Raw genomic sequence first — 26,621 nt, 5'->3', positions numbered from 1 at the left:
GAATCAACGGAAGTGCGATACAGCAAGACATTATTCACAAAAAAATGTTTTCACTGTCTCAACACACAAATTAATTGAGGGTCAGCATTGCCTATGAGAATTGTGACGGAAGTTTTTCCCGTGAATAATAATTACTAGATTTCTGCAATCAATAGCCTTTATGTCACTAATTGTATGCATCTCATTTCCTATTGCGGAGAGGCTGGACTGTATTACTGAGATAGAAATATATACAGTATGAAGATTTAAAAATAACACCAAAAGTATATAAATGTGTACGCCTCAAATGCATTTCCTTTTTTCCACTTTTTAGATTGCTGTGTAATCCATACTGAGAACACGGAGATTTTACATGTTTAAACTATGCTATATTTACCTGCTATCCAGTGATAAAGTACCCTTTCTCAACTTTGTACAATCTGGTCAAATCCATACTGGGCCTGAGAACATCTGAGTCTGCCTCCTGATCTATAGACATATATTTTTAATGTGTAAACTAGGCTACATATATACGTGTTATCCGGTGAAACTGTACCCTTTATCAACTTTCTACAATGTTGTTGAATCCATACTGGGCCTGAGAACGGCTGCCGAGCTGTTAAGCAAGCTACAGCACCTGTGGTTTGGACACGTAATTTTTTCAGGAATGACGGTTAGGCCTAACTCCGGAATTGCGGTTGACCTGAACTTACTGGGAAATCATCGTTCGCGGGGAATAATCTGAATCCCAGATCCCCATCACTAACGGAGTTCAGCAGGTTATCTGCACCTGTAAGCGACAAAAGCTGGTCCTTTCAGTGTAGCGTGCATGCAGCCCCGGACATGTACTGGAATGCTAGACCTGTTATTGCTCGATCTCACGTGCCACAGCCTCGCGTATCCCTCTAGTAAGCTTCACGCGTACCGCGGGGCCATGCCGGAGTCTCGGTCGTTAACGGAATAAAGCAGAGAAATCGCTAGCACAACTACAAACGGACATACCACACCACACACAGAATCGACAAAGCTTGCAATCTGTCCATCTTTTCTGTAGCTTGTATGGTAGTGGTTTCCCGGGTGCAGTCCAATTAAGCCACAGGCTCCACTCCTGGTGGTGCCCTTTTGGACATTCCTTTAAGGTTCAGCTATGCAATCATACTGCCCCCGGAAACCAAAAACTTTGCCTTCAGGGTCGCTGTTTGGAGGTTCGTGGGAATAACGCCGCCCGATCAGCAGTCGGCATATGGGTCGCCCTCCCAGGGCTGTGGGGTACTCAGTACCGGGCCGGTGTCAGTGGGGTGTGTCACAACAGCGGTGACCAGGACGGTGGCCCTGGGCGCCCATGTAAATGGCGTGGTATAATGGTATAATGGTAAAGAGTTTATATAGATAGTTTGACGCCACCTGTGGTGTTCGGCAACATAGATGTTAGGCCGACGCTGCATGCAGATCCTCTGGGACTGATGGTGTTGTGCAGCAAAGATTGTAAAGCTCCCCACAGGTGGAGCTGGAGTCCCAGGGAAGTGTAGATGTAGTGATGGGGGAAAGGCACAGGCAGTGTAGGTGCTGGTACCCAGATGTAGCGGTGCTGGAATAACTGTAGGACACCAGAGCATGCAGTTCCAAAGCTTTACTCACAGTCTTCAGGTTACACAGATGCCTGCCTCCGTGCTGTGTCCTCTGGGTCAGGACCTCTGCCAACCTCCGGGACCAGAATGGAAAGCTCCCTTCCAACACTCCGCCAACATGTACCTTCCTGAACATCTCCTTTCTAGCACTTGTGGGGGAAGCACTCACAGGACCGTGGTTCACTGAAACGCCTCCTGTCTGACAGATGTTCCTCAGACTTTACTTGTATGGCAGACAGCTGTAGCCTTTTCCTTCTGCCTCGCACACGTCGATGCTGGGGCCTCCGAGCCTTAGTTGGGTACAGAGCATTTATAGCTGCTACTACTTTCTGCTGCAGGAACGTCAGTGTCCCTACAAACTCGGAGACCGGAATCTGGACCATGCGCTCCAGCTAGGAGTGAGCCTTAACTCTGCTCATCCTCCAGCTCCCCTTCTCACGTCCACACACTTCCCCTTCCCTGCACAGAGTGCCCTAACTTACCTTCTCCCGACCACAGAGAGCAGCTCCTCAGCAGTCAGGTTCAGAGGTCTCCCTGCTGGCCTGGAGTGGGAAATGTGTTGTGTGTTGGTTTCACTGCTAGAGAGATCCTTCGTTGCTCCCAAGCTTGACAACACACTCCCTAGGAGGAAGGCAATGCCACAGTGGCGACCGTACTCTTGGGGACGCCACAAGTGCACTGAGGCCCAGCCACTGCTGGATGATGCTGCTGGTACATTGACCCAGACCACTACATTCCCCTCGCACTCTACACAGCCAGAATCTGACCCAGAGGAAACTCAGGTTCCCCTTCCCGCATACTATACCACCTTACACGGTGACAAAGAGGAAGGTGCAGATGAAAGTGCAGGTTCCTTGAGCAGGTGGGGGGCATACTCATGGGCGATGGCACTGGCACAGGGCACCGCATAGTACGCAAAAGTGTCTCTGCCGGTGGGAGGGCCTAAACAGCCAAGTGCAGTGAGATGGAAGATGAGGACGACAAGGAGTTCAGAGTAGTGCAGGGATTCCCTAGCAAGGAGACTTATGTAATTGTTTTCAGTGTTGGGACAGCAATTTTTGGGGAGCACTATACTGTGGTGAATGATATATGGGGCCCACCATACACTGGAGCATTCCAAAGGTGGACATCAGACACTGGAGCAGCATTTACAGGGCCCATTATACACTAGAGCAGTAGAAATGGGGCCCATTATATATGGAGCATTATTTGGGCCCATAAGACAGTGGAGCTTCATCCATTGGGACCAACATATACTGTAGCATTATGTGGAGCTCATCATATATGGTTTGAAACATTATATGGGAATAATGATTCCGTATGGAGAAATATATGGGCCTCATTACTCTGTATAGCGCACTAAGTGCTGGCCATAATACTGTATGGAGTTATATACTGTCCGTTTTTGGAGGTATTGGAGAATTTAAAATGGATATCAGTCATGAGATGTAAGAAGTGAAGTATTTTTCATTGTACTATACTGCTATTTCTCTACCGTATCGGAGCATCATGAGTTGTGGTATGTGTTAAAGGGGCGCTCTTTGGCCCTGGGCCCACGAAAACCTGGAGCCAGCCCTCCCCCCCACAACTGTAGCCAAATAACCCCCATTTTTCAGTGCGTAACTAGTATTATGAAGTTAATTAAGGTTGACAAGCTTCAGTAACAAGAATTTATGCTTTTGGCATTCAAATGGGCACTGTTGGTGTGTTTCCTGTCCTCCTCTCACTGCCGACTTTAATTCTCCATTGACTTACATTGGGTTTCGTGTTTCGGGACGACCCCGACTTTTCCCTATAGTCAGCTGATTTTGCTCGACCCGACTTTTTGAAAAGTCGGGTTTCATGAAACGAAACTCGACCCTAAAAAGCCAAAAGTCGCTCAACACTACTCACAACAGATACTGTCATTAGGTGAGCCCTGTCCGGAGGAGATACATGAGGGCTATGGAACAGAATGGAGGACCGGGACCGCGTCTCCGCCTGGACCGGGCGCGGTGGCACCGGCCTCCGCCGACAACCCCAGCTGTGACCGGCCTGGCCCCGGCACGGGTCCAACTGTGGCCTATTCCACCAGTCACTATGGTAGTTGTGGCTGCTGCCATCTACCACCAGGAACCGGAACAGGGACCGCGGCTGGAGATGCCAGGTATCAATACGGCCCCGGGGTTGACCCTAGCTTTGGGAGCGGAACCCAGGGATAGGAATGGCCCTGTTGACCTCAGCCGACGATCCCCGACTGCAGTGCCGTTGACTGAAGTCCCAATGGACACTGAGGAGTCAGACCCAGAAGACTTAATGACGGCGCCGAGTGAATCGCCGATAGCGGTGGACGTTTCTTTGGCCCTTTCGATTACCCCAACCAGTCCCCGTCTCTCCCTGTGGGAAGCAGAGTATATGCGGCTAGCGAGTAGTCAGCAGGACGATGATACCACCTCTGAGAACAGTTCCAGTTCGGCTTCCAGAACCCCAGGAGGGGTCCACAATTAAGAAATAATTTTCAAAATTTCTCGTTACCCAGGAGGGTTTTGTTTGCACCAGTTGTGCCTTGCTTTGCTATCATGTTTTTCCGGTAGCACTTTTGTTGCCCTGCTTTAGATTGGCAGCGTTTTTCTACATTTGGAACTGAGGAGATCATGAACGCTGTATGATCCAAAACTTTAATTGTAAATAGTTTGCACCTCTTTAGGTGCCCTTTCTTGGTCTTACATATAGAGACACTTTTTGAAGATAATGTTTCTGCATGTTCACTTTTCGCTACCTCAAAGGACACTGCAAGAGATCCCGGCTGGGAGCGGTGTCCAGCACCTTACAAGAATAACTGTTGAATGTTTTACTGTGAAGTATTTGATAATGTGTTTTACAAGAGTATTAGTAACTGAGAAATGGCTTTTATAGAAGAATTAGGAATGTCTGATCTAGAGATGAGTGATGTGAATAAAGAACTGAAAGTAGACAGGTGACAGACCAGTTACTTGCGGTCAGCGTCTTGCGTCTAGAAGAGTCAGTGAAAGTAGAAAAATAAATGTGTACTAGAGAAGGAAAATGAGAGAAGATGTGTTACAGAGAATAGCACTTTGAATTGAGAATTGCACTTAGAATTAAAAATTTTAGATAGGATTTAAGATAGAATTGTTTGTAACGTTCAAGATGAATACCTCCTATACTAGGAAGATTAGTATAAGAAAAGTTATTATGCATTACAAAATTTTTGTATGTTTCTTTGCTGTCTACTTTGTTATCCTGCAGCCCGCGGATGTGCTGTGTTTAACGGGGGGTATGTGGCGCCCCTGAGGCTCAGTCGCCACAGAGGTACTGCACCTTCTCCTAAGGTGTAGTGCCCCACCAACTAGGTAAGTTGGGAACTCCTTTCCACACTCCAACACCTGCATCCCACACACAGGATAGTTCAGTAGGTCCGCCTAGCAGCTTCAGGGTGGGGGTAGCAGAGCACCCTTCGTGGAGCCCTGCTTCGTAACACGAGATGTGCTGGGAGGTGGGTGGAGTTAGTATAAAAGAGGGGGAAAGTGGAGAATTGTAGATCAGTCTGACAGAGGGTCAGCCTGGGGTGAGTCCCAGAGAAGTTCAGTTCTGAAGTTAGTTTTGCGTTCAGTTTGAGTTCAGTTTAGAAAGAGTGCTGCAGCTGAATCAGGGATCTGAGCCAGCTGGCACGGGAAAGAGAAAGAAGGAGAAGGACGTAGACCTGGAACCTCAGCTTCCATAAGAGAGAGAAGGAACAGCGCAGAACGAAGGAGTAGGAGAACAGAGAGGAGTTGTGGGTTGAGAGAGTACCCTGCCTATAGGTTCTCAGCGCAAGGCCGGGGCCCGGTCCCCGAGGTTGTATGGACACTTATGGTTCTGCAGCAGACACCGGTGGAGTAGTTGGCTGTAAAAGCACTACTCCCATCAAAGACTTGGGACACAACAGCAACTGGATAGAGAGCCAGGACTTCTGAGAAGGGAGTCCCCAATAGAGGCTACAGCTGTCTGTCATACAAGTAAGGTTCTAGGAACATCTGACAGGAAGAATTCCAGAGAACTACGGTACTGGAGTTCTTCACACTAAAAGGCGCAATAGAAGAGTCGTTCAGGAAAGGCACATGTTGGCGGAGTGTTGGAGAGGAGAACCCTGACTTGCCCGAGAGGTTGATTGAGTCTCTACCCCGGAGGACACGGCACGGAGGCAGGCACCAGTGGGTACCACGAACTGTGAGTAAAGCTTTGAAACTGCAAGCCCTGGTGTCCTCCATTCATTTGCCGTTAACACCTTCAGCACCGCTACATCTGGATACCAGCATCTATACCATTCTGCGCCTCTCCTCATCCATTGCACCTACACTGCCCTGGGACTACAGCTCCACCTGTGGGGAGTTATACCATCTTTGCTGCACCACACCATCAGTCCCAGCGGATCTGCATGCAGCGTTGGCTTGCCATCTCCCTTGCCAAACACCACGGGTGACGTCACGAACTATTCAAATAAACTTTAACACTATTAACATCACCGCCATTGATATTGGGCGCCCAGGGCCACGGACCGGGTCACTGCTGCTGTGACACTTTCCCCCCTGACACCGGCCCGGTACTGGGTACCCCGCTGCCCTGGGTGTGAGGGCGACCCAACAGCATGTGTGCAAATCGTTTATTTGTGGTTACGTGACCCCCAGAGCTAGATAATCCTGACATCATGCACTGCGCATGCTGTGAGTATTCAGAGTTCTGCAGTCACATAGAATGACTGCAGAATTTTATCACAATCTTGGACAAACCTTTCAATGCTACCAACATACTGTAAGTAAAAAATGTAGTACCCTTATCTTGTCAGATAGCATAGTACATTAGTACATTAGTAACATGGCCAGGTATAACTGTTGGAATATGTTTGGTGCAACAACTCCATTCCTCTCTGAGTGTTTAGTTGCTAGATTTGTATGCTAGTCATAAAGTTAGAACAAAAAAAAACTCCCAGAGGCTCATACAGGGAGAGCATGTGACTACATTTCCTGTTTTTCCCTGTTCCTGTGTATGAGAGAAGCAGCATGCTGTAGATGAAGCACATATAGACACACAAATTATTTACTCCTGATCTATTAAACTTATCATATATTGTTCCTGTTTGTTCCTGAATAAAGAAGCTCTGTTGTCACATGCTTGGAGAGTATCCTGAATAATCCGCTGCTAACAGGTTAAGGGCCCAGAATAACACAGAACCCCAGAATAACACAGAACCCCAGAGTAACACAGCAACAGAAGCCCAGAGCAAAAACAGCACAAAGCAACAGAGTAGATATCCACTAGCAGCAATCCTGTCAAGTTGTCAGTGCCAAGCCTCACTAACCAGAACTACCAGTCCTGGAAATGCAAGGTGAAGATGCTGCTCATAAGAGAAGGCATGTGGAAATATACTCAGGAACAAATGCCTCATCCATTACTAGATGATTGGCTAGAGAAGGATCAGAAAGCACAAAGCATGCTCTTCCTCAGTGTAGATGATAATCAGATTGTGCATATATGCAAGTGTGCAGTTGCAAAGGAGATGTGGGATAAGTTACAGAAAGTGTATGAAAGATCAAATCTCAGCAATAAGCTTTATCTCATGAGAAAGCTGTATCAGTCTAAGCTAAGTGATGGACAGAATATGCAGGACCATATAAGAAACACCCTAGAGATTGTAGAGCGTCTCAGGGGTATTGGAGAAGAAATTAAAGATTTTCATGTTGCTGCACTTCTATTAAGTGGTCTTCCAGAGAGTTATGACACATTTTTGACTGCACTAGATGCATGGCCAGATGCTGAGCTGACACTGGAGTATGTTAAAGGTAAACCTGCAGATGAATTCAAGAGAAAAACATAGCATTTAAGCAGCAGTAATGAATCCAGAGCAGAAACAGTAATAAATACACAGGAGTTCCCTAAATATAAGAGCAATCTAAGAGAAACTCGTGAATGTTTTGTCTGCATAAAGCCTTTGTCCACCTTAAAGCAGACTGCAGAATTTGGAAAGCAAGAATGAGTCAGCTTAAAAAGCAGAACAGTCATCAAAGGGTTAAAACAGCAGTAAAGGAAGATTCTGCATGTGTTGAAGCTGCATTTAATGCCAGTACAGGCCCATCTGCAAAGCATATATGATGTATAGATTCTGGTACAAGAAGTCATATGATTTCTTCACTGACCTTAATGAAAGCAAGTCTGAAAAGGTCATCTTAGCTAATGGACACTATATGACTGCAGAAGGAGTAGGAGACAGCTACCTCCACTGTCCAGTTTTCTAAGCACATAGCAGAAAGATCTCAATAGAGGATGTGCTCTATGTTCCCAGCCTTGAAAGCAATCTTCTGTCAGTAAAAAAGCTCATGCAAAAGGGGAACATAGTTGCTTTTAAAGATAACAGCTGCATCATCTCAAAGAAAGGTCACACTCTTGCAGAAGGAAAGATCCAAGATAACCTTTATCAGCTAAAATGGAAAGAAAGAGTGTATAGTGCTAGACAAGATCTACATAAGAGCTGTATCCATGTATGGCACAGATGTCTTGGGCACAGAGACCCAGAAGCAGTAAGGAAGCTAGCTCAACTTGCAAATGGTATTGAAATCAACCGGTGTAGTCAAATGATGAAGTGCGCTAGCTGTCTTAAAGGGAAAATGTACAGAAAATCCTTTCCTAAAATAAGCACCACTAGATCTGCACAGCCTCTGGATCTGATATATACAGATGTATGCGGTCCAATGAGTGTTCAAACTCCTAGCAAGAAGAGATATTTTCTCACATTTATTGATGACTAGTCCAGATATACAGTCCCCTACCTGCTTCACAGTAAGGATGAACTTCCACAGAAACTTGAAGAATATCTTGCTGTAGTGTTTAAAGGGAATCTGTCACCCCATTTTTGGCCTATGAGCTGCGGCCACCGCCATCAGGTGCTTATCTACAGCATTCTGTAATGCTGTAGATAAGTCCCCGATGTAACCTGAAAGATAAGAAAATGGATCCATCCTGCTTAAAGTTGGAAGGAGAAGAAGATCTGCTACCCAGCAATCAGAGTTACAGACAAGCAGTGGGGGCACTTCTGTACATAGCAACCACAACTCATCTGGATATCAAAGCTACAGTTGGAATCCTCTGCCAAAGTGTAAGCAAGCCACGTCAAAGAGACTGGAATACAATTAAGATAATTGTTCAATATCTTAAAAAAACTCAAAGGCTAAATCTTAAGATGTCTGCATCAGTAGATCTCACTCTCAGAGGTTATCTGCATGCAGGCTGGAGATTCAAGTGATCGGAAATCAACAAGTGGTTACTCGTTCAAGTTAGGAGAAAATTCAATTTCTTGGTCCAGCAGAAAACAAGTGTCAGTCGCATTATCTTCTACAGAAGCAGAATATATGTCTGCTGCTTATGCAAGTCAAGAAGTCAAACAACAGATATCTATGACAACCAAGAATGCATTAAACTTGCCAGCAGTGAGAAGATTAGTGCAAGGACTAAGCACCTTGATGTAAAACATCACCGCTTATGTGACTTAGTGCAACGTGGAGTACTCAAGTTTGTTTATTGCGAGTCTGACAAGATGATAGCTGATGGTATGACAAAGCCATTATCAAGAGCCAAGTTTGTGGACTTCAAAGCAGCAATGGGACTAACAGGATGAGTAGTTGTTGAGTGGAGGGTGTTGGAATATGTTTGATGCAACAACTCCATTCCTGTCTGAGTGTTTAGTTGTTAGATTTGTATGTTGCTCATAAAGTTAGAACAAAGAAAACTCCCAGAGGCTCACACAGGGATAGCATGCGACTGCATTTCCTGTTTTTCCTGTGTCTGTGTATGAAAGATGAAGCAGCCTGCTGTAGATACTACACAGATAAAGACACACAAATGATTTTTTCCTGATCTATTAAGCTTATCATATATTGTTCCTGTTTTATATTTCTGAATTAAGAAGCTCTGTTGTCACACGCTTGTAGAGTATCCTGAATTATCCGCTGCCAACAATAACATAATCTAACAAGTTATGGATTGTTAGATGTGTACAGGATCAGAGACAATAACAGCATAAGAATACATAATTAGACTCACCAATAGAACAGATATACATAATCAGAACCACCATCAGCACAGAAATACATCAGCAGAGCCACCATTAGTAAATAAATACATCAGCAGAACCACCATCAGCAAATAAATACATTACCAAAATGTCCAGCATTACAGAAAGAGATCACCAGAACCACCAACAGTACAGAAGTAAAGCATCACAACCTCCATTAGTATAGAAATACATCAGTAGAAACCCCATCAGTACAGAAATACATCATCTCAATACTTATCAGTGCAGAAATATATCACCAGAACCACCATCGGTAAAGAAATACATTATCAGAACCACCATCATTACATTAATACATCACCACCAAGCTTAGTACAATGATCAGTTGCAATCTTCAGTGCAGCCTCTTATACAATTGTATCATATTAACCTGCAGTGTCCAAGATGTCATTAACAGTGGTAAAGAGATACTGGGAGTTGTCGTTCCTAGAGATGGGCGAACCAGAACAGCAAAGTTCGGTGTCCATACCGAACACCTACTGTTCAGGCACTGACACCGTGCATGGGCTTCACCAGGAAGTCTTTGTTACTGTTCAGGTTCATCCCCCTCGAACACTGGGTGTTTGTCCTGCTGTCATGTGCATGACAGCGCCTGGTCAATGGTAAAATCATGCACCTTTCCTGGGCGGCTGCGGGCTGCTATTTTTAGTTTGGGGGGTCAGTATCCATGCCCCCTTACCAGACAGAATACCAGCCCCCAGCTGTCTGCTTTAGCTTAGCTGATTATCAAAAATGGGGGGACCCCAAGTCATTTTTTTAAATTATTTAATTAAACAATTAAAAAATACGGCATGGGGACCCCTCCATTCTTGATAACCAGCTTGCTGAAGCTGACAGCTGAGGGTTACAGCACCCAGCTGTGAGTTTTGTCTGGCTGGTTATCAAAAATACAGGGGAACCAAGCCATTTTTTTTGTTAAATTATTTATTTACAGCGCCGGCTGATGAATACTCATATCAGCCTCTCCTGCTCTTACTATTATTAGCAGCAGCAGGAATTCACTGATGGGAGCAGTAGTCCCATCAGCTTACACCAGTGATGGTTTCAAGTGAATGGGGCACGGGTCAGGGTTCAGGTTCGGGTACTGTTCTAGTACCCTCACCCAAACTTTTTGTAACTGTTCAGCCGAATTGGCAGAACCCGAACATCTAGGTGTCCGCCCATCTCTAGTCGTTGCCACCACTGTGGCAAGAGAGCGGCAGGGCAACACTGCAGATCCCTGCCGCTCTCTTGCCACAGCCCTTACTTTGGGACTCTGAAAAATTGTCCTCTTTCCATATACCTTGACACTCCTATTGAGTATGGTTTGAGAAAGACCTAGGTATAGGTCAAAACGTAACCGTGTAATACTCGTGTAATACTCATGTTTGGAATCTGATCTCTGTTTGCGGTGTTTTTTCACTTTTCTTGATTTATTGAAAAACTTAATAAAAATCATAATAATTCCTTTAATGACTCTGATGCAAGTGACATTCAATTTTGAGTGCGACTGTCTACCCGTTGACTCATCGGGAGGCGAGGCAGAGGTGGCCGTGGGTCTCGCCGTATAGGCTGCATCCGCGGTATGGAGCGGGGCAGAGGTGGCCACAGGTCTCGCTGTGTATCCTCCTTGCGCTGCTCGGCACCATCCAGGTGAGCCCCCATCACTGTTGTCCCGAAAGTGCTGACTCACTCTTGCTCCTGGATACCACTTAGACTCCTACCTCCTGTCTCTATATATATAGTCACTCCACTCCCTTTCTTTGACCCGCCCCCATGTTTCCTAGTCAACGGTCGGTCTTGGTCTGTAATTGTTCCTCCCGGGAATGTACCCTTCGGGAACTCGGGTAACAGCCCTCCTCCGGACACAGCGGGTCCCTTTTCTGTGGCCCTCTCCCCTACACTCACTTGAGCATCAATGTGCTCGGGATGCTTCTTATTCGATGAGTATTTTCTGAATGTTCAAAATGTTGCATTACTGTGATTGGCTGCCGGCATAGTGTTATCAGGTCTATATAAGACCCATGACACTATGCTCGGCACACTGTACCCCGGAAAAAAGCAGCGCAGGGAGAATTGCTGGTGAGAGAGGAATAGAATTCTAGCTGCGTATTATCCATGGATTCCACTACTTTTATATTTCTGTTAAGTACAACAGCCTTATTAGGCCTAATTATAATAACTGGTAATACTGCTGTTAGCAGAACTTAAGGAGAGATTGTACTGAATGGATCATGTAGGATAGAATAGGGATGTCCCATAACATCAGCTGCGCTCTGACCAATGCTGTGACTGGGAAGGTCCACTTAAATACAGACACCTGGAAAAGTTCTTGTGGCCAGGGACGCTACATTTCCCTGATGGTATACTGGGTGAACATTGTAGAAACTGGGAAGCCAGCTGGATCCTGGAACAGAACACGTGCTACCCACACTGAGGATTGCAGGCCATATTTCAATCAGAGTTGCCCCCACCTTCTACAGCAGTTCTCAAACCTCCTCCTCCTCACCCTCCATCTCAGAAACATCAACATCAGTCATAAACTGGAAGCACTGCAGCACTGCCTCTACGAAGCAGCAAGCTTGAAGCTAAACTGCTTAGGTGACAAACCGCACACTGCCACGGAGTTGTTGAAAGGCCTAACAGACCAGACTGATCTTTGGCTTTCGGATCTGAACTTACAACCAAGCCTGATTGTAATGATACTGTAAGATATGACATAAGGTTCCCTGAGCATTACACTACAGATGAGACTTCTGCCTGTCACACAGCTGTGACCCCCTTTCCTCACCCACAGCTCACACACATTGCAGCCCTGTGCCTGCATCTGTAACAGGACACCAGACACTTCCTGTGCCAACATTCCACTCTCTCCAGCTAAGGAATGTTAATTAGCTAAGTGGAAAGAATGTTCTTTGTTCTCTACTATGCAGTGAATACAAGTATAGGAAATATTAGCGAAGACATAGCTCGGACCCTGTTCGCGACAGAAAAATGAAACGGACATTTCTGCGACATGCTCCAATCCGGCTTCACTACGATGGTTCTTGCTAAGGTCTAGCCCCAACGGAATCCGAGAAATGGATTTCTCCTAAACGGTGTGACATAATTACTGCATGTTTGGTTTTGAATTATGCCCTTCGACAGCCTAAAGAAAATTATACCATGTGCGTGTTTATATGAGGTAGCCTCTGCAAGATATAGTTATAAGTTTAGTAGCCAGATTCTAACTCGAAGAGCAGGGGGAGGACCATCACCCGACCGCCCCTTTTGTGATGTTAGGACCCAGGACTATAGAGTACACTCACTCAGTTGGGAGGTCATTCTTGCTGGAGATTCTGTGCTGCTAGAATCCCAGATGCAGGGAGATGTCTGGCCCCACATCCCCACATGGTTAGCCTAAGTCCATCTAAGCAAATGTAAGTGTTAATCTCTGTTTTATTAATCCCGTTTATTTTATATTTGCATTGTACATATCTAATGTCTCAACTTTGTAACATCTTTTATCTGTGTAATCACTGCCCGTCTTTTGGGAATAAATTATAAAACTTATTAGCTCTGTCTCCATGCTCTAAAAACAAATTAACGAGCCTTTAAGATAATTACGCTACTGAATTGGGTTGGCTCCGAACCCCTCTAATAAGTTTATAAATTAATAAGAGAAAGCTGGAGCTGGTGGCGGCGAAGTGTGGTCGGGGTCCCAGGTACTGCTGACTGTGACGGAAAGGGATTTATAAGCGAATTCGGTGGCTGCGGCCAGAGTATTTATAATTCCCTCACTGCAGCATACCAGGTGGCCAGTCCTCATTGAAGCAGCCGGCCGGCGACCCATTATCCCAGGTGTAATTCCCTGACTGACCTGCGGGTAAAGGGGGGCGCCAGAGAGCTGTGAGTTCCAAAGCGGAACTGAAGAGTGGGATACACATAAATCCCCACATTTTGTGAAATATTGTTAGCAGTGGTGGGACATCCAAAATAACCCGCCTGCGATAAATTGTTAGGGCAAGACTAGCTTGCTGTTTTTATCACATGGTGCCAGCGGTGGGATAACTAAGATAAGCCCCCCTGTGCATGTGATAGCCGTGTGTTGGCAGTGCGTCGCATCCCTCCGTCCGTGACATATCGATGTCAGCGGGTGGGATCATGACAATGATTGTGTGTCACCATGGCCATAACCTGGTGGCAGCTCAAAAGTTGGCAACATTGCACACGTACCATGCCTGGCCCTGGTACTTAACTTAGTGGTTCAGCAGTTTCTCAAAACCTTAAAAAGATCTGCCTGATCTACTTGTGAAAGTACGCCAATTTTTGCAAGTCAGCTACAGCTACCGCAGCCCTAACAGGGCTGCAACAGCATTTGCAACTTCCAGCTCACCAACTGGTGTGCGATCTCATCAAGCGCTGAAACTCATTGTTACATATGTTAGCAAGGCTTTGTGAGCAGCAGAGGGTGTTAGGAGTCGGATTTCTACCTCTCCTATGTTGAAATCTAGACCCTTATGTTCTGCAGTCTCCTGCGCTTCATCTGCTGCAGAGGAGATTGCAGAGGAGAGTGCCTTGCGGCAACTCTCTCCAGAGGCTAAGTCCTTTGTTCCCTTAACTGAGCATGCTCATGGGACAAACTTCCATTGGAGTTCAGGAGTCAGGTGCTCAGGTCCTGTGTCAAATCCTATTGGCTCCTCTTGGAGCCTTGGAGATTTCCGGAAGGTCCCATTTGGTATAAAAAGCGCGCATGGCTGTTCCGCCATACGCTAGTATTTTTCATACTTGCAGCTGTATGTTTGATGATGAATGCTTGGACTGGTGAATGACTTATTAAGAAATCCCTTCCCTCTGATAAAACGTTTGTGTGAGTGATTGGTTCCTGCCAGTAGTAGCTCCATCTTGCTCAGCAGCCTAGCGGCTGCATTGCTCCAGCGTTATTGCAGCGCTTTACCAGTGGCTCAGTTCTGGCCGCGCTGTAGTTGCAACTTATCTCTGCATCCGCTGTTGCAATGCCACGTACCTCATTTAACGGTAGGTCTAGATGGAGTAGTCCTGTTGTCTAAGGCTACTCCTGTGACCCTGAATACCGTGTCTGCATCGCTGAGACTCTGTGACCCTGAACAGACTCAGTGTTTTGTGTATGCTTTTTGCCTGCAGCTCTGTGAGGGTAACAGAGCTTGCTTCAGTGCACATTGGATGCAGTTAAACCCTGTGCACATTACCGCCATAGTGCTCTGCATCTACTAGCTGCGGTTTTTCCATCCTCCGCACGGTGGACAACGAGCGGCGAAGGCACTTTATTCATATTTTTTATTTAGTGCCTTCTGCCACTCCTAACATAATACTAGCGCCAGGGTCTGGCTAGAGATGGCAGACCAGCAGCAACTTTTACAGTGTGTGTGACAGCTCGAGACTCGCTTGACTACCCTTGAGAGAGCTCTCGCAGCTGCGCAGGCCACGAATGCTGCTGTTCAGGCACTCACAGATGCGGTAGGGCGTATGTCCATGTCCGCCCTTGCGCCGACAGTTACCCGCCTCCCGTTGCCAGAAAAATACTGTGGGGATGGCGCTTCCTGCAGGGGTTTCATCAGCCAGTGCTCAATACACCTGGAGCTGCTGGCTGCGCAATTTCCTGCAGAGCAGGCTAAGGTGGCCTTTATTATCTCGCTACTGTCGGGCAAGGCCTTGGAATGGGCAACGCCTTTATGGGAACGTGGTGACCTCGAGATTCGGACCGCGGCCAACTTGCTAACAGCCATCAAGCAAGTATTTCTCGGTCCATGGTTCACGCACGATACGTCTCTGCAACTTCTCACCCTTACTCAGGGGTCACTTTCGGTTAGCCAGTATGCCATCCGTTTTTGGACACTGGCGTCCGAGTTAGAGTGGTCCGACAAAGCCCTAAATCCCCGTTTTTTGACGAGGTCTAGCAGAGCACGTGAAGGATGCTCTCTCCAATAGAGAGATCCCCACCAGCTTGGAGGAGTTAATTTTCGTCTCCTCACGTATCGGCCTCTGTTTTTCGGAGCGCGGTATGGAGCGGGCTCACTCCAAGCGAAGAGCTGTTTCGGCTCCTAAATTTTTTGAACCTCTTGAGCTGTCTGAGCCAGAGGTTCTACCCCCTGAGCCCATGGAGGTGTCTCGTACCAATCTTAATACGGACTCGGACACGGAATCCATTTGCGGTTGTCACCATGTATGTGCGGTTTCTCCGGAAGCCAGCTCCCCGCAATGGTCGGAGTCTGAACCGGGTATCGAGACCTTTGTCCCTCCTTATCTTAGCTCAGGTTCTCGCCTGTGCACATGCGTCCAATGCGCTCCTCCATCAGGGTTACATGCAAATCTTGAAGCTATTGGCCGGAGCGTATTGGTGGCCCCATAGGGCTCGGGACATCAAAAAATGTATCAAGACTTGCACCTTATGTGCTCAGGACAGCCTTCCTAGGCAGAGAGTGGTAACGGTCGCTGACTCTCGGCAGCGTTTGGTTGCTCCGCCTGCTCCTGTTGTCTCCCAGGTGTCCCTTCTGAAACCTGGTGATCTTGCCTCCACTGATGCCTTCCAAGTGTCCTGGTTTACGGTAACACCTACCAGGTCACCAAGCTCGCCTTCGGACGAGTTTGAGCCTTATGCCACCATAGGGCACAGGTTGATGGTCAGGAAGGCTCAGGGAGGAGGGGGCCCTAGGAGGGGGAGTAATGTTAGGAGTCTGATTTCTACCTCTCCTAGGTTGAAATCTAGACCCTTACATTCTGCAGTCTCCTGCGCTTCATCTGCTGCAGAGGAGATTGCAGAGGAGAGTGCTTAGTCCTTTGTTCCCTTAACTGAGCATGCTCATGGGACGAACTTTCATTGGAGTTCGGGAGTCAGGTGCTCAGGTCCTGTGTCAAATCCTATTGGCTCCTCTTGGAGCCTTGGAGATTTCTGGAAGGTCCCGTTTGGTATAAAAAGCACGCATGGCTGTTCCGCCATGCGCTAGTATTTTTCATACTTGCTGCTGTATGTTTGATGATGGATGCTTGGACTGGTGAATGACTTATTAAGAAACCCCTTCCCTCTGATAATACGTTTGTGTGAGTGATTGGTTCCTGCCAGTAGTAGCGCCAGCGCCAGCGCGCCTAGCTCCATCTTGCTCAGCAGCCTAGCGTCTGCAATGCGCCAGCGTTATTGCAGCGCTTTACCAGCGGCTCAGTTCTGGCCGCGCTGCAGTTGCAGCTTATCTCTGCATCCGCTGTTGCGACGCCACAGACCTCATTTAACGGTAGGTCTAAATGGGGTAGTCCTGTTGTCTAAGGCTACACCTGTGACCCTGAATACCGTGTCTGCATCACTGAGACTCTGTGACCCTGAACAGACTCAACATTTTGTGTATGCTTTTTGCCTGCAGCTCTGTGAGGGTAACAGAGCTTGCTTCAGTGCACATTGGGTGCAGTTAAACCCTGTGCACAGTACCGCCATAGTGCTCTGCATCTACTAGCTGCGGTTTTTCCATCCTCCGCACGGTGGACCCCGAGCTGCGAAGGCACTTTATTCATATTTTTTATTTAGTGCCTTCCGCCACTCCTAACAGAGGGCAGTAGTTGAATACCAGCTACAAGATGTCCATTGGTATTCCGATTAGCCTCCGCACATAAGAGCTGATGAGTGGTCATGGATGTCTGACATCTGTGCGGTTATTCAAAACTTTGATGACTTGACCAAGATGGTGAGCGTTGATGAAGCCATAATCAGAGTCTACTGAAACTCTCGCGGCTCACAATTAAAGTGCAGGCTTTGCTGATGGAGCAAGTTAAGATGGAGCAAGAAACTATACTGAGTGATGTTACACAGCCTAGCCTCATGTCATCTTCTCATCGCAGATTGGTTGATTATGAGGAGGAGGAACAGGAGCTGGTGAACTGCGCTATAGATGGTAGTACTACCCACACCACCTTCATCCCTTCTGTTCAGCGCGAATGGCCTGAAAACGATGAGAGGAGGGAGGATGAGGAGAAGCATGAGGAGGAGGACAAGGAGAATAACATGGACAGTCACCCTCTTGGCGGGGACAGGGAAGTCTTGACTGTTGCCAGTCTGGCACACATGGCTGAGTTTATGCTCTGCTGCTTTCCCGTGACCGTCACTTTGAATGCATTTTTGACAACGCGAATTGCTGGTTGGCCACTCTTCTAGACCCACGCTACATGGAGAACTTTACATCTCTCTTTCCCATGGTGGAGATTTCTAATAAAATGTTGCAGTACCAGAAGGCCCTAGTTGAAGAATTATTAAATAAATTCCCATCTGACAATGCTGGCGGCAGATGTCACTATTCCTTGGACAATCAAGGAGTGGAGAGAGACACACACCAGATGCAGCAGAGGCAGGGTAACACTCTCAAAGGTCTAGGACATTTTTCTCACAGCAGCCCTGATGCACGGGGAGTACCTTGCTGACCCTACCAACATCTGTACTAGCGTCCTCTATGATTCCTCTGTGCCATACAACTATTGGGTGTGATGTACAATGTCTGCAAGATATGTTTTCTGTTGCAATGTGCTAAAAAATCCTCCATTTTGTAAGAAGCTGCCTGCCAGTGTCTCAGTTACATTGCACACTGCAGCAGCTTCCCTTCCCCCCCAGGTGTTATAAATCAACTTCCTGCCACACCATTTGGCTTCTCTCAGCCTCAGCTGAAAGAGGGAAAAAAAGTGCGGGAAAGGAAAACTCTTTGTTTGAAATCAGGAGTTAGAAGTAAACCTTTAAGAGCCTGCCCTGCGAAAACCGTACCAAGTAGAGATATGAAAATCATATTTTTGTAACCTGAGCAGTCCCAGCTTCGATACCGCGTATCTTTCGAAGTTCTACCCTGTCCAGAACATGAGATATGATTTGTCCCCAAATGGACGGTCATATCGCATAGATGTTTGATGTTTTCCTGATGGGCTCATTACGCTGGGAAACATGATACCACCGATGAGTCCATACCAGCTTCTCCCATAAAGTTATAGCTAATGTAAGTTTTGTAGCCAAAACATAACTTGGATGAGAGAGGTGGGATCAACCCAGAATGCATCTCTCCGTGATGTCACAAAGCAAAGCCTATAAGGCCTTCCCTTGGCAAAACCAGCTCAGAAGAGCTCCAATCCTTGTGCTGAGCAGAACCCAGATGAGTGGAGACATGCAGCTCCGCCTCCACCCCCCTTAAAGCCACATGGGATGCCTAACAACAACTGACTGAATGTGAGTGTACCCTCTTCTTTCATCCACTTTGTTTTATACTTGTCTAATGTACATATTTTATGTCTCAATTTTATAGCAACTTTTATCTGTAATCACTGTCCTCTTTCGGAAAATAAATGATTTAATATTTAGCCTGTCTCCATGCTCTAAGAATCGAACTATACGCCTTTGATAGATAATCGCTACTAATTCAAGGGGTTTGCCACGGACCCTCTTAATTTAACACTGTGAATTAAGTAACCATGACTGGTGGCAGCGCGTTGTGTACGGCTATTGCGGCTTGCTGGCAGTACAGAAGGGTCTTATATTGCTGAATAAGGGGCTGCGGCCACAGCATTGATAATTCCCTTACTGCAGAAGCCCAATTGCCGGTTCACAACAGGCAGTCCGTCCGGCGACTAATTATCCTAGGTGCAGTTCCCTGACTGACCTGAGGGTAAGGGGGGCGCCGGAGAGCTGCGAGCTCCAAAGTGGAACTGAGAAAGTGGGATATACATAAATCCCCGCAGTACTTGGAAGATTGATAGCAGTGGTGGGGCATCCAAATTAAACTCCCCCTGCGGCAAATTGTAGAGCGAGATTAGCTTGCTGGATATTTTTGGTCACATGGTGCCAGTGGTGGGATAACTAAGATAAGCCCCACTGCGCCTGTGATAGCCGTGTGCCGGCATTGTGTCACGTCCCTCCGTCCGCTGATACACCGGTGTCAGTGGTGGGATTGTGACATAGTGGTGACACAGGTTCCGCTGTCCATCGCATTTTGGTGGCAGCGGGACCCCCGTTAGTCGCCTCAGTATTTGGACGAACGGCGGTGGGCCGTTCGTCACATATTGGTGGCAGAGCGGTGGGATAATCCTAGAGCATTAGTGATTTGGTTTGAGCAATCATTCCTCTCACTAAAAACCTGCATGGTTCCTGCGGGAATCCTGCATCATAGGTTTTGGAGAACAGACTCAGTGGTTACTAGTCCTGAGACATTAGTGTGTACTTGCAAGTATCCCCCTCCCGTTTCTTCGTTTTTCTTTTTCTATCTTTTATTTGGCAACCATGGCGGCGATGAGAGTGGAGTGGTATCAGCAGCAGAAAAAGGACACCCTTGCTGGGTTATGCACGTACCGAGGCATAGACGCCGCAGGCGGAACCAAAGAACAAATGATCGCGGCTCTAGTGCAGCTGGACAACGACCAGAATCCAGCGGGCAAAGACGTTGGCCCAAGTAACAATGGGGCTGCAGCAGAGGCTCCACTCATGAGCGCTGGCCCCACATTCAATCAGAGCACGCTGGACCCCTACCTGCAAGCGGCCTTGGACGCACTCCCTGCCGAAGACCGTGACGGACGTCTGCAGCTGATCCAGCAAGCTCGAGAGAGAGCAGAGCAGCGAGCCGAGCGGGAGGCGGAGAGACGCGAGCGCCAAGCGCAGAGGGCCCATGAACTGGAGGTGCTCCAGCGGGGAGGGAATGCCCCCACAGCCCGAAGCGGTGAACCCAGCAGCGTCCAGACTCCTAAACCCCGGCTAGAGCATTTTCCCATGATGGAAAAGGACGGGGACTTGGACACGTTTCTGCGAGCCTTTGAGAAAGCCTGCAGACAGTACCGTCGGCCCGAAGACCAATGGGCCAGGTACTTGACCCCAGGGCTAAAAGGCAAAGCTCTGGAGGTGTTTGCTTCTCTTCCGCAAGCGCATGATGATGACTATCGCGCCATAAAGGAGGCGCTGATCACCAAATATCGGCTGACACCTGAGGTATACCAAAAGAAGTTCCGACACCTCCAACGTGGCCCACACGATAGCTACAGTGATGTGGTGCAAGGACTCAGGACCCACTTTGACCAGTGGATCCATGGGCTGTCCATTGAAACCTTTGAGCAGCTACGGGACCTGATGATCAAAGACCAGTTCCTGCATCTCTGCCCAGCTGAGGTCCGACAGTTCATCCTGGACCGCGAACCAACGAACGCGGACAAAGCGGTGCAGATCGCCGACAACTACGAGGCCAACTGGAAGCCCGAGACGCTGAGGCCAGTCGCCACCAGCTGGAAAGAGGGTAAGCCTGCAACCAACCCCAGTGCCCCAGCTAGCCATCCCTCCGGAGGCCCTGTCCCTGTTGCCAACAACAGGCCAGCTACTGACAATCGCCTGTGTCACCACTGCCAGCGGCCTGGTCACTTCTTTTACGCCTGTCCGAATAGGCCGAAGAACCCCCCAGCCGAGGGCCTCCGGGCCCAACGCCTCTGTTCTTTTGGTGGGAGGTGTGGTTGGGAGGGCTGACGACAACGTTCAACCTGTTCAGGTGGGGGCCCGTCTTGCTACAGGCCTCAAGGACACCGGGGCTGAACAAACCCTCATCCGTCCTGGACTGGCGGCCCCTGAAGAGTTTGTTGAGGGGAAAACCCTGACTGTCACCGGGATTGGAGGCACCCGTTGTCCCTTGCCAGTGGCCCGGGTCTTTCTTGATTGGGGTGCCGGGAGCGGGTTGAGGGAGGTGGGAGTGTCTGAAAATTTGCCCACTGATGTTTTATTGGGGATGGACTTGGGGCGGATGGTTGCATACTATGTCCCTGACACCCTTCCCCAAACTGATAATAAGGGTAACGTTAACCCTGATGATGTTGATGATGGGAAACTGAATGTGTTACCTGCTAATGCCTTGATGAGTAATGATGCAACTAACAACCATTCTTTCCCCAGGTATGATGCTGATGCTGATGTGAATGTACCAAAGCAAGCTGATAACCATTCTTCCATGATGATGTTGATGTATCTGTGCCGACTGAACCCGTTAACCCTTTCTTTGAAGCGGTAGATGTGTCCACAGGTACCGAAGTGCTCAGCCCTGTCACTCTGCGGAGTGAGACGGCTGAGGAACCCCTGGCAGGAGCAAGCAATGGTGCTCAAGGAAATTGGGAGGTGCATGGGGACCATGAGGAAGGTAATGCCATGCAGCTGACCAGTGCCACCGATGAAGGTAACTGGCCCATAAGTAGCACTGCTCCTGAAGTGTTGGGGGTGGATGGGGAGGTAGAGCCCAGGGCAGCACCGGCTGGTGGGTCTGTAGACGCACTGGTGACCATCTTTTCAAGAGTAGGATTTCCCAGGGAGATGCTTACCGATCAAGGGCCCCAATTCATGTCTCGCCTAATGGAGGCTCTCTGTGAGAAAATGCAGGTGACGCACCTGGTATCGAGTCCGTATCACCCACAGACTAATGGTTTGTGTGAACGTTTCAACGGTACCCTCAAACAGATGCTCCGCATACTGGTTGAGACCCGAGGGCGCGACTGGGAGCGGTACCTCCCACACCTGCTGTTCGCTTACAGAGAAGTTCCGCAGGCCTCAACCGGGTTCTCCCCCTTCGAGCTCCTGTATGGCAGGCGAGTCCGGGGACCCCTTGGGTTGATAAGAGAATCCTGGGAAGATGAGCCAAACCCCACAGAAGTGTTCATCGTGGATTATGTCATACGCTTCCGTGACAAGATGCAGACCTTGACGCAGTTGGTGCATGACAACATGACGCAGGCTCAGGCTGACCAGAAGCGCTGGTACGACCAGAACGCCCGGGAGCGGACCAACCAGGTGGGTCAAAAGGTGTGGGTGCTAGTCCCTGTACCAACGGATAAGCTTCAGGCAGCCTGGGAAGGCCCATACGTCGTCCACCAACAGCTCAACCCGGTCACCTACGTGGTCACGCTTGACCATGCTCGGGGTAGGCGCACGGCCTTACACGTCAACATGCTGAAGGCGCACTACGAACGTGAAGCTTGCGTCCTACCGGTCTGCAATCTGCCAGAGGATGGGGAGGAAGATCCCCTCCTGGACATGCTGGCCCAGGCCAAGACCGATGGGTCCATTGAGGACATGGAGATAAGTGGTTCGCTAACCGTATCCCAGCGGTTGCAGTTGATGGTCACCCTGGAACCCTTCTGGGCCGTGTTCACCAACCAACCGGGGAGGACGGAGTTAGCGGTTCATGAGGTGGACACCGGGAATCACGCCCCATTACGGCGAACACCCTATCGGATCTCTGAGACGGTGCAACAAGTCATGCGCCAAGAGATCGATGAGATGTTAAGGCTGGGGGTGATTCAACGGTCAAAAAGCGCGTGGGCTTCACCTGTAGTCCTCGTGCCTAAAAAGGATCGAACCACGTGGTTCTGTGTGGACTACAGGGGGCTCAACGCCATCACAACCTCTGATGCCCACCCAATGCCGCGCATCAAGGATCTGCTCGAGCGGTTGACAAACGCCAACTACATATCCATCATGGATTTGAGTCGGGGATACTGGCAGATTCCCCTGAGCCCTGAGGCGCAGGAGAAATCCGCCTTTATCACCCCCTTTGGACTGTACGAGTCCACGGTCATGCCCTTCGGCATGAAGAATGCCCCTGCCACTTTCCAGCGGATGGTCAACCACCTGCTTCGGGGACTGGAAGAGTACGCGGTGGCGTACTTAGACGATATTGCTGTCTTCAGTTCCACCTGGGAGGAACACCTTCAGCACCTCCAGGAGGTGCTCAAGCTTCTTCACCAGGCAGGCCTGACCATCAAGCCGGGGAAGTGCCAGATAGGCATGCACAAGGTCCACTACCTGGGGCACCGGGTAGGCGGGGGTTCCATGAGTCCGGAGCCAGAAAAAGTGGACGCAATCGTGTCCTGGCCCACCCCCAGGACCAAGAAACAGGTGAAGTCCTTCTTGGGCACTACAGGGTACTATAGGCGGTTCGTACAGGACTATAGCGCCCTTGCCAAACCCTTGACTGACCTCACCAAGCAGAGGCTACCCCAAACAGTCAACTGGACAGATGACTGTGAGGCGGCTTTCCAAGCTTTGAAAGCAGCCCTGTACAACTCTCCAGTGTTGAGAGCAGTCGACAGCAGTCGCCCGTTTCTGGTACAGACCGACGCCAGCGAGTTTGGCCTCGGTGCTGTGCTTAGCCAGGTCGATTCGGGGGACCAAGAGCACCCCGTGTTGTATCTGAGCCGGAAACTTTTGCCGAGGGAAGTGGCATACTCGACCATCGAGAAGGAGTGTCTGGCCATGGTGCGGGCACTGCAGCGTTTGCAGCCCTACCTGTACGGGCGCGCCTTCACGGTGGTAACTGACCACAACCCTCTGAGCTGGTTGCACACAGTGTCCGGAACCAATGGAAGGTTGCTCCGCTGGAGCCTTGCCCTTCAACAGTACGACTTTACTGTAAAACACAGGAAGGGCAGTGAAAACGGCAATGCCGATGGGTTGTCCCGCCGGGGCGAACCCGCTGAGGTGCGCATGGCCGATTACCGAGAGGTAATGCCTCCTTAGCGCCCTCTTAAGGGGGGAGGTGTGATGTACAATGTCTGCAAGATATGTTTTATGTTGCAATGTGCTAAAAAATCCTCCATTTTGTAAGAAGCTGCCTGCCAGTGTCTCAGTTACATTGCACACTGCAGCAGCTTCCCTTCCCCCCCAGGTGTTATAAATCAACTTCCTGCCACACCATTTGGCTTCTCTCAGCCTCAGCTGAAAGAGGGAAAAAAAAGTGCGGGAAAGGAAAACTCTTTGTTTGAAATCAGGAGTTAGAAGTAAACCTTTAAGAGCCTGCCCTGCGAAAACCGTACCAAGTAGAGATATGAAAATCATATTTTTGTAACCTCAGCGGTCCCAGCTTCGATACCGCGTATCTTTCGAAGTTCTACCCTGTCCAGAACATGAGATATGATTTGTCCCCAAATGGACGGTCATATCGCATAGATGTTTGATGTTTTCTTGATGGGCACATCACGCTGGGAAACATGATACCACCGATGAGTCCATGCCAGCTTCTCCCATAAAGTTATAGCTAATGTAAGTTTGGTAGCCAAAACATAACTTGGATGAGAGAGGTGGGATCAACCCAGAATGCATCTCTCCGTGATGTCACAAAGCAAAGCCTTTAAGGCCTTCCCTTGGCAAAACCAGCTCAGAAGAGCTCCAATCCTTGTGCTGAGCAGAACCCAGATGAGTGGAGATGTGCAGCTCCGCCTCCACCCCCCTTAAAGCCACATGGGATGCCTAACAACAACTGACTGAATGTGAGTGTACCCTCTTCTTTCATCCACTTTGTTTTATACTTGTCTAATGTACATATTTTATGTCTCAATTTTATAGCAACTTTTATCTGTAATCACTGTCCTCTTTCGGAAAATAAATGATTTAATATTTAGCCTGTCTCCATGCTCTAAGAATCGAACTATACGCCTTTGATAGATAATCGCTTCTAATTCAAGGGGTTTGCCACGGACCCTCTTAATTTAACACTGTGAACTAAGTAACCGTGACTGGTGGCAGCACGTTGTGTATGGCTATTGCGGCTTGCTGGCAGTACAGAAGGGTCTTATATTGCTGAATAAGGGGCTGCGGCCACAGCATTGATAATTCCCTTACTGCAGAAGCCCAATTGCCGGTTCACAACAGGCAGTCCGTCCGGCGACTAATTATCCTAGGTGCAGTTCCCTGACTGACCTGAGGGTAAGGGGGGCGCCGGAGAGCTGCGAGTTCCAAAGTGGAACTGAGAAAGTGGGATATACATAAATCCCCGCAGTACTTGGAAGATTGATAGCAGTGGTGGGGCATCCAAATTAAACTCCCCCTGCGGCAAATTGTAGAGCGAGATTAGCTTGCTGGATATTTTTGGTCACATGGTGCCAGTGGTGGGATAACTAAGATAAGCCCCACTGCGCCTGTGATAGCCGTGTGCCGGCATTGTGTCACGTCCCTCCGTCCACTGATACACCGGTGTCAGTGGTGGGATTGTGACATAGTGGTGACACAGGGTCCGCTGTCCGTCGCATTTTGGTGGCAGCGGGACCCCCGTTAGTCGCCTCAGTATTTGGACGAACGGCGGTGGGCCGTTCGTCACATTGGGCATCCAAGCTAGACACGTGGCATGAGCTGTCTCTCTACGTCTTGGAAGTCCTGGCCTGCTCTGCCCCTAGCATTTTGTCAGAGTGGGTTTTCAGTGCCACCGGGGGTATTATAACCGTTAGGTGCATCGGACTGTCAACTGAAAATGCTGACAGACTGACTCTTATCAAAATGAACAAGGGCTAGATTGGCCCAGACTGCTGCACACCATCGGATGACAACAATGAAACATAAACTCAAATCCAGTGGGGCTTTTTTTTCCGGTCTATTACCATGCACCACTTCTCACCAAAACACGGGTATATGCTTCAGGATTTCAGCTTTTTTGTATCGTCCTCCTCCTTCTCATCCACCACCATATCAACAAAGTGATCATGTTTTTGATGCCCACATTGACAATTTTAGCGGACTACCTCAAACATTGTTTTATATAACTGTATACTCCCAAGGGGTAAATGTTTTTCAGCCTATGCACTTAGTGAATAACCATTCTTTTAGATACAGATTGGGATAAGTGTGGTAAATATCTGCGCTGCTGAATCACTCAAATTCCAGAGATTATTAGTACATGTGGCTTTATTATTCTACGCATTTCAGAGTTCAAGACTCCTTCATCAGGAAACACCACAGGAACATCTGTGTTCCTATAGTGTATTCTTTTAGTTTCATAGTATGATATTATTTTATATGATTATTATTTAGCACTTATATAAGCACTTTATAATTAGCACCTTATATTACCACTTTCTCCAGTGTGTCATATATAGCAGCAATTTAACAGCCCCTCATATTAGCACTGTTCATTAATTCTATAGTGGGATTTTAATAGTTGTAGTTTCTTGAT

The sequence above is a fragment of the Dendrobates tinctorius genome, unplaced genomic scaffold, assembly GCF_039654945.1.
Source record: "Dendrobates tinctorius isolate UK_male_01 unplaced genomic scaffold, ASM3965494v1 ptg000015l, whole genome shotgun sequence".
In the NCBI taxonomy this organism is placed as follows: Eukaryota; Metazoa; Chordata; class Amphibia; order Anura; family Dendrobatidae; genus Dendrobates; species Dendrobates tinctorius.
The sequence above is the reverse complement of the archived record's forward strand: the minus strand, read 5'-3'. Positions refer to the sequence as shown.